The following is a 9,128-nucleotide window of genomic DNA, read 5'->3' on the forward strand; positions in this document are numbered from 1 at the left end:
GTTCTTGTAAGTGACACGTCCAGCTGGATAACTTTCAGTTTATTCCCACCAGCAAAATGATTAAATGATGAAAATATGTGTTCTAAGTTAAAGTGACACCCCCCCCCCCCCCTTTCCCATCAGTGAGCAAAGAGGTTCCTTTGGGAGAATTCTAGCCGAAGATTAGTCTACATGGAGACAGTGATAAGTCACTTTTGCTAAACAGCCAAATCTACTTTGGGTCCATTCTAGTTAACTATTCTGCCCCCCGCCCCCGCAAAAAAAAAGTAATACAGGAATATTCTAAACTTTACCAAGTTGAAAACATAACAGTGTTATTTATAAATCCTTATGTAAATTTTGCCAACAGTCAATTTTGGCTTTATGTGGAATAACATTGGAAACAATGGGTAACGCTTACAATTATTGTTAAATGATTACTGTGCTGTAATTTTTGTGTGCATTTAAAAAATTCATTTATTTTTAATTCCAGTATAGTTAACATACAGTGTTATATCAGTTTCAGCATACAATAAGTATGCTGTAATTTTTATTGATTAGCTATTGAAATGCCTGAGCAATGCCTTTAATAAAAATAGTTTGCCGGACGAATTACAGTGAGGTGACTAAGAATCCAGGAAGCTGCCTGGGTCAGTTTGACATCTGAGTCTCTGGACTTCAGTTTGCTTATCTGCAAAAGAAGAGGTTGTCCCTTCCTGGAGTCACCAGGGTTCTTAAAGATACAAATGGAATTTGGGAATGAACTTTATACAGTGAGCACTAGAGGGCAGTAGCTGGTTTATAAGTATAGCAATGAAGACAAATGTAGGAAATAACAGAAACAGGCTTTTCTCCTGTTTCTTCCTCACCTCCTCCTTCTGCTTCTCTCCTGGACACACACACACACACACACACACACGCACACCCATCTACATTAAGCTCATAAAGCTCATTAAGAGGAAAGCTGGTCTAGTGAAAATAACTACCTTTCATATATTTTCCAATTTAACAGCTTGACCCAAATCTCCAAGGGGTTTACATAAGCTTTAAGTAGGCTGAATAAATAAAACCTTGAATCAATTTAATTTAACAAGTATTTATTGAATATCCACATGCAGGCCAGAATCAGATCAGTAACTAAGTGCCTTGGAATTTAAAATTTTCTCCTCGTCTTTGTTAGCAGAATTGGACAGTGGGAATAAGGCTTTCTCTGGGTGCTTACAGAAGTTTTCTTCTGGTTCCTTCGTAACTCTCTTTCCACCTTACTGCATTGCCTTCTTTCTTGCAAAGGAGAAACTCGAACAGGAGCCCCGATGAAAGATGCTTGGGGCCCAAACTCCGGCAGTGAGCATGGGGATGTGGATTGCAGGGGAACAGCTGGATTTAAGACCAACTTCTAAGGAGGAAAGAGTAGCTCTTCTCACATAGCTCTCCCTGCCCATTAGACCTGTCATTGTGGCAGAGACTGCTGCAAGGGGCAGTGAAAGGGAAGGAAGCCGGCCTGTGCTTTCTTGTAAGTCATTTTAACAGTGAATGGCCTGGGCAACCTTTTAAATAAAGGTGAACTGAATTATGAGCCCCCTCCTAGGGATAGTGACAGCCTAGAAGAAGCAAGAATACTAGAAAGGACCCCTTGCTCAAAAATATCCTTTCTCCATATTTTACCAATAGGACACTCACCTGGGTTAAAAAGCTATTCTCAAAAAAGCTGATGGCCTCTGAAAGGTGAACCCTATGGCTGACTCACTCTCAATAAATACATCTATGTCCTTGTTTCTCAATTACCCCTGGCCTGAGTGAGGCATCCTTGAAACTCTTTGGTTCTCAGACTGTGGCAGGCAATACAAGCAACAGCCAACCCAAATTCCACTTTTGCCTCATTTGTTGTAGGTTAGAAGTGTCACATTCTTTTCCAGCCTCTCTTGAAGTTAGGGATGGGCCTGTGGCCCGGTTCTAGCTGAAAGGAAACCTACTGGGGGCTTCTAGGAAAGATTCTCCTCCTTGATAAGTGAGGGTTACACAAAGAAGAAAGTCCCCCTCCCTCCCACCCCAACCCCTAATTTCCTGCTTGGAATGTTGGTTGAGTAAGGACTTGATACTTGGAGCTACTGCAGTCTTTCTGCCACCATGAGGTGAGAAATCACTAACAAGCCGAGCATGGCAAAATGGGATTTGGGAAGAGTCTGGTCCTTGACAACTTGGTTGTCAAGCAACAGCACCAGCTCTGGAACTATCCACTTCCAATCTCGTTCCGTAATAAGTCTCTAACATTTGTACCATGTTTAGTTGAGCATTCTGTTACTTATTAATAACGATAGCAAGTGCTTATCAGGTACTTGACTTTGTGCCAAGCACACATTTATATATACGAACTCATATCATTCTTGTAACAGCCTCGTGAAGAACTTCTTATTTTGCATATGAGGAAGCCGAAGCGGAGGGAGGTTTAAGCGTCTTGCCTGAGGTCACTTGCCCGGGTAATCTGGCTCTGACATTCCCACTCCACAGTCTTTCAACTGGAGATGATGCACAGCGTAACCAAAAAAGAGGTGTGCGGTAGACGGGACATATTCTAGATAACAGCTTTTAAAGGGTGTTGACTGGAACTGTTCAAAACTGTTGAAAGAGCTTTTAAAGGGTGTTTTACCTTGAGCCCAAAGCGTGGCAGTTGAGATCTGTGGTTTCATTCTGAGGCAGGCTTGCTCCAGTTTCTCAGCCGCGGACATCCTGTCTTCTTGTTTGGTCCCTGACCACCAGCGCCAATGTTAATGGTCACTCTCTAGTCAGAAGAACCCTGGAGTAGAAAACCCATCTTGTTGCTTGTTCTTGCACCTCAGTGAATAGTACCACCAGCCACCAGTCTCCCTTGTACCGAGCAACTTCAAAGTCCTGCTCCGTTTCCGCCTCTCCCTCAGCCTCCACAACCAGTGTTTGCCACATACTGTCTCTTCTCTTTCAGAAACGCTTCTCAGGGGCGCCTGGGTGGCGCAGTCGGTTGAGCGTCCGACTTCAGCCAGGTCACGATCTCGCGGTCCGTGAGTTCGAGCCCCGCGTCGGGCTCTGGGCTGACGGCTCGGAGCCTGGAGCCTGTTTCCGATTCTGTGTCTCCCTCTCTCTCTGCCCCTCCCCAGTTCATGCTCTGTCTCTCTCTGTCCCAAAAATAAATAAAAAACATTGAAGAAAAAAAAAAAAAAAAAAAAAAGAAACGCTTCTCAGAGTCAGCCTTCCCGCTCCCACCTCCTATTTGTCTCCTAACCTGTTTTTCCCTACTCCCACGTTATATACTCCCTCCACATGACCTCCCATTACCTTAAAAGCACCACACACACACACATGGGGCGCCCGGCTGGCTCAGTTGGTGAAGCATGTGACTCTTGACCTCAGTTCAAGTCCCACACTGGGTGTAGAGATTACTTAAAAATAAAACCTTGGGGTGCCTGGGTGGTTCAGTCAGTTGAGGATCCAACTTCGGCTCAGGTCATGATCTTGCAGTCCATGGGTTCCAGCCCTGCGTTGGGCTCTGTGCTGACAGCTCAGAGCCTGGAACCTGCTTCGGATTCTGTGTCTCCCTCTCTCTCTGCCCTTCCCCTGCTCATGCGTGATCTCTCTCTCTCTCTGTGTCTCTCTCTCTCTCTGTGTGTCTCTCTCTCTCTCTGTGTCTCTCTCTCTCAAAAATAAAAATAAACATTTAAAAAAATTTTTTAAAAATACAAAACAAAATTTTAAAAACAAAGCATAACACACAATACATCCCGCACTACCTGTGCCCCCCAACCCCCCATTACCTGAAGGGGTGATTAGCCATTCATGTGGCCTAAGAAGCCTCCCCATGTGCTAGCCCCAAGCTATCCGTCCGTCTACCTTCCCCCTCACAAAATCTCTCTCTTCACCATTTCTCAAACGTGCCAGGCACTTTCATGAGCTATGCTATTCCCTCTGCTCGTAAATACCCTTCTCTTTCTTCACCTGGCAAATTTCCACTCACCTCTCAAGATTCGGCTCAAACATCACCTCCGCCACAGTCTTCCCAGAGTCTCCCAGGTGAGTATTATTCCTCCCAGATTTCTGGCATGGCTGTGGATTTATACCATTAGTGAGACACTTGCATGGTATCTTCTAACGTATCGGTTTATACATTCCACTGCTAGACTGATTCGTTAGACAGCAATGTTATTCTGATTCCCCCGCCCTTAATAGTGTGCCTGGCACACGGTAGACCCACGATAAATGATCACGCGTGAATTTTAAAGCCTGTTCGTTACAGTTCATTCCTTTCAGCAATGGACAGTAAGGTGATCAGCTGTACACGCAACAGCTTCTATGTCATGAGGAGAAAACCTAGTCAAGACCCCACTTCCAAACACTTTTTAGGAGAATGGGATACAATCCAGGTACACAGTACTGAAGTGTATACTTTTATTTTAACTAAGACCATGTGCTGAGGATCAGCATTGCAATTTTGTTTATGTCTCTCTTTAGAATTGAGGTAGTACAGTTTACTTAGCCCGTAGAGAGGGTGAGCTGACAGAATTTGTTTTTGTTTGTGCTCTTATATTTTTGGGTAAGTTGAAAGGTAACTTTTAGAGTGCTTTGACGGCCAAAATCAGGCTCAGAATCTAAGTTATCTGTCCCCAGATTACGACGGTGATTAGCAAGAGTCAAAGCTGAAACCAAGAGCCTTCTGATTCCATATTCTCTCCACCTCCCTGCACTACTGTCGGCACCGGTATGTCCCCGTAGAAATAACGCAACTAGTCTAACACTCACCGGATGTTAGGGGAGGGGAGGGTTCCAATTTTTTTTTTTTAAGATTTTATTTTAGGGATGCCCTGGTGGCTCGGTCGGTTAAGCATCTGACTTCGGCGCAGGTCATGATCTTGCGGTTCATGGGTTCCAGCCCCACACTGGGCTCTGTGCTGACAGCTCAGAGCCTGGAGCCTGCTTCAGATTCTGTGTCTCCCTCCCTCTCTGCCCCTCCCCTGCTCATGCGCTATCTCTCTCTGCCTCTCAATAATAAATAAACGTTAAAACAATTTTTTTTTTAATAAATAAAATACTGTGTTTATCAAGAGCCAAAAAAAATTATCTACGCAACTTCTGGTATTCAACTTTTTATTTATTTTTATTTTTTTAAACTTTTTTTTAAATGCTTATTTATTTATTTTTGAGAGAGACAGAGAGAGAGAGAGAGAGAGAGAGAGAGAGCAAGGGGAGGGGCAGAGAGAGAGGGAGACAGAATCCCGGGCAGGCTCCATGCTGTCAGCACAGAGCCTGACGTGGAGCTTGAACCCATGAACCATGAGATCATGACCTGAGCGGAAACCAAGAGTTGGACGCTTAACCAACTGAGCCACCCAGGCGCCTCGGTATTCAACTTTTTATATGGATGACTTGTCTTCACAGCAGTATTGAAAAGTCCCCAGAAGGTTAGCGCTTCATCTTCACTTCTTTTTATCTGTTAGTGTCATTGATTATTTGCCACTTGTGGCTATGGCTCATGCCTATTTTTTTTTTTTCCTCACCAAGTCCTAATTACAGTGCATTAAAGAATAAGAAAAATACAGTTCAGAGAATTGAAGGACTTGCCCAACCTTGCCTCTGTGTCTCCAGCCTTGCTTTTGCTTTTTCTGTTGTGACAGCTGCTGCTGGCCTGTGCACTGAATAGGTGATCAGTAAACACCTGTTACTTGTAACATCTTGGAGACTTCTCAACTCTAAGGCTTTTGGCCTTTTTTTTTTTTTTTTTAATGTTTATTTATTATTGGGAGACAGAGAGAGAGACAGAGTGTGAGCAGAGGAGGGGCAGAGAGAGAGAGGGAGACACAGAATCTGAAGCAGGTTCCAGGCTGTGAGCTGTCAGCACAGAGCCCGATGCAGGGCTCGAACTCATAAACCTCGAGATCATGACCTGAGTCGGACACTTAACCGACTGAATCACCCAGGTGCCCTCCCCCCCTATTTTTTTAGGCTTTTGGCCTTTCTATTGTGGGATGAAAGGAAGTCCAAATGCAGCAAGACAAAATGATACAAATTAGGAATGGCGGTGGGCTCTTGCATAGTTCTGGCTGATGCCGCCCCCTATTCCTTGCCTTCTTCCCTCCTTCCTTGCCAGCACTGCCCTCAACAAATCCGGCCCTGAGACCTGCGTTCCCCTCCAGTATCCCCTCTGCCTTCTGTGGCACGGCTCCCAGGCGAAATGGGAGACAAGGGGCAGGGAGCTGGCAGGCTCTGTCTGAGCTGCTTGTCTCCTCAGAGACTTGACCTGTTCTCCCAGTCACTGCGAGCCACCGGCTTGCACCATCACAGGGAAAAAGGAAACCCTTACCAGATATCATAGCACATACCTGACCATACACACTGGTGGGCCTCTTCTGCAGGCTTATGCATAATAAGCTTTACATTTTTTTTATGTTTGTTTGTTTATTTATTTATTTATTTATTTTTGAGAGAGAGAGAGAAAGAGAGTAAGCCAGGGATGAGCAGAGAGAGAGGGAGAGAGAAATCCCAAGCAGGCTCTGCACTTGGCACAGGGCTCGAACTCACAAACTGAGATCGTGACCTGAGTCAAAACCAACGGTTGGATGCTTAACCGACTGAGCCACTCAGGTGCCTTGTATAAGTGTAAGAAAAAGAAAAGGAAAGAAAAGAAAAGAAATCTTAAAACAAAATTTTTTTTAACGTTTATTTTTTATTTTTGAGAGAGAGACAGGGCATCAATTGGGGAGGGACAGAGAGAGAGATGGAGACACAGAATCTGAAGCAGGCTCCAGGATCCAAGTTGTCAGCATAGAACCCATGCAGGGCTCACGAACTGTGAGATCATGATCTCTGAGCCGAAGTCAGACACTTAAATGACTGAGCCACCCAGGCGCCCCCAAAGTGAAGAAATCTGAAAGGATAATGTAAAAGAAATAGGATTTGGAGCTAGGGAGAATAGGTGACAAGAGAGAATTCCAGGGACTGGGCAGATGAACCATTAGCCAGCAGATCGATGTCATTGGTTAACATTTAATGAAAGTATGCAGGGTGCTAAATTGATCGACCTCAGCCAGTGTCCCCTGACAGACCACTAGGGTGGCCACGCTGGGCTGACCAGGTACAGTGCCACACAGGCCCAATGCTGCTGCCACACCTTCTCCTTTTTGAGTGCTCCATGGAAGAGAGGAACAGGGATAACTGCTTTTTTGCAGAAGGCAAGGAACTACACAGGATCGTCCTTTCCTACCTGCCCCTGCCTTCCGGTCCAGCCTTCCCCTATTCCAGGCAGGTTCTGCATATCTCAGTTTTCTTCACATCGCCTTCAGTCAACATCATCAGCAAGCTTTTGTTTATTTTTTATTTTAGTTTAGTTTAAGTAGGCTTCACGCCCAGCATGGAATCCAGTGTGGGGCTTGAACTCACGCCCCTGAGATCAAGACCTGAGCTGAGATCAAGAATCGGATGCGTAACCAACTGAGCCACCCAGGCGCCCCAACATCATCAGCAATCTTAGACTTGGCAGGGATGGGGGACCAAAAAGCTTCTTATCTTACAAAAAAAAAAAAAAAGGAAAGCCTTTGCATTAGGAGGACTTTGTCCAGCTCAGGCACAGTTACCAGCATCCTCCTCTCCTCCCGTAAAGTGGCAATAACAGAACATACCCCTGGCCATCCCCTCCCCCCATCCCCTCCCCCCCCACACCGTGCAGGGGAGAGGAAAAGGGCACAACTTTGAGAAAAACAAGTATCAAGGGTTGACGGTGTGTGCTGAACTTTAAAATGTGAAACTACGGTGAAAAATATTTTGGAAAAGAAACTATCTTCCAAATTGTGCGACATAGTAAAGTTAATGGAGCCCATATGTCGTCTACTAAAACTTAGAAAAACAAACTAAAAACAATACTTTAGCGCCTGCCAGGGTGAAATGTGATCCACTTCTTAATGCTCACTCAACCCAGAGTGAAATGCTTTAAAATGGTAATGATTCCAAAGTGCAGCCTGAGCTCAGTGGATAAACAACAGACCTCAAACACAGGGGGGTGGGGTGGGGGGGTAATGTTCTGATCCCAGCTCTGGGCAAAATCACTTCATCTCCCAGTTCTTTCTCAATTTTCTCAGCTTTAGAATGGGGATATCAGTATTTCACGAGGTGTTTACAAGGCATACTAAAATGATCGTAAAGCACTTTACAAATGTTCAATAACTGATGCTTTTTTCACAATTTGGCTTTATAACATCCTTCATTATTCACTCAGTGGTGTGGAAATAAATGAAGACATGCCAAATGAGCACAGAGGCTATTTATTCAGAGCTTGCTATAGTAAGGGAGTCAGCCACCATGGCTTGCACTTGGCAGAGGCACCAGCCAAGCAGGGGAGTAGCTAGTCTCTGAAGTGGAAAAAAAGGGAAGGATTCAGGTAATCTCTGGTGGGAGTTTATTGGTGTGGGGAGGGTGGAGGTGGGCTATCTAGAAGCAGGGCGTCTTATGGGATGGGTTTGGGGAGCACATTTGGCTTTCTCAAGTTGGTCCTGGTTGTAAAGGGGGTGGGGATCCTGAGGTGGAAGGCAAGTTCCTTGGCTTCTAGAGCTGATTGCAGAAGAGGTTGTGGGTCAGAGATCTACTGTCATATGGGTCATATATTTGGCCATTGCCTGTTTGTATGTTCCGTCCTTCAGTGGAAAATGAAAGGTGGGAAGAGTCCGAATACCCACAGAAGCCTAGGAGCCTAGAAAGTAGCTTGAACCTTTGATACCTTGTAATCACTTATAGAAGCAGCGAATTCCGAGGACAGACTCCCGAACTAATAGTATTGACTCTCCAGAATCAATGGGCATACCACCAGACTGGTAGTTGGGACAACCAGGTTCTAAATGTGGTGATTCTATTGTGTCCATTCCCCACCCCAGCCTGAGACAAGTCACATACCTTTCCAATTTCCTCAAGAATAGGCTGAGAATTCCTATCTGTGTAGTGCAGCTCATCATTTGGTTTTAAAAATAAATGGCTTGGCGGTGGGTGGGGGAGACACCTGGGTGGCTCAGTTGGTTAAGCGTCTGACTCTTGATTTCTGCTCAGGTCATGATCTCGAGGTTCATAAGATCAAGCCCTGCGTCAAGATCCTGGCTGACAGGTGCAGAGCCTGCTTTGGATTCTCTCTCTCTCCCTCCCTC

General features: G+C 45.2%; 1 long non-coding RNA gene across 1 annotated transcript; it reads right to left on the minus strand.

Moving 5' to 3' along the window:
- Positions 1 to 1,059: 1,059 nt before the first annotated feature.
- Positions 1,060 to 3,134, minus strand: LOC131519985 (uncharacterized). Its single transcript, XR_009265897.1, has 2 exons — positions 2,627 to 3,134; positions 1,060 to 1,375 (listed from the first exon to the last, which is right to left on the minus strand). It is a non-coding gene; the product is annotated as an uncharacterized LOC131519985 (long non-coding RNA).
- Positions 3,135 to 9,128: the final 5,994 nt, after the last annotated feature.

This window comes from Neofelis nebulosa, chromosome 8, assembly GCF_028018385.1.
Source record: "Neofelis nebulosa isolate mNeoNeb1 chromosome 8, mNeoNeb1.pri, whole genome shotgun sequence".
Lineage (NCBI taxonomy): Eukaryota > Metazoa > Chordata > Mammalia > Carnivora > Felidae > Neofelis > Neofelis nebulosa.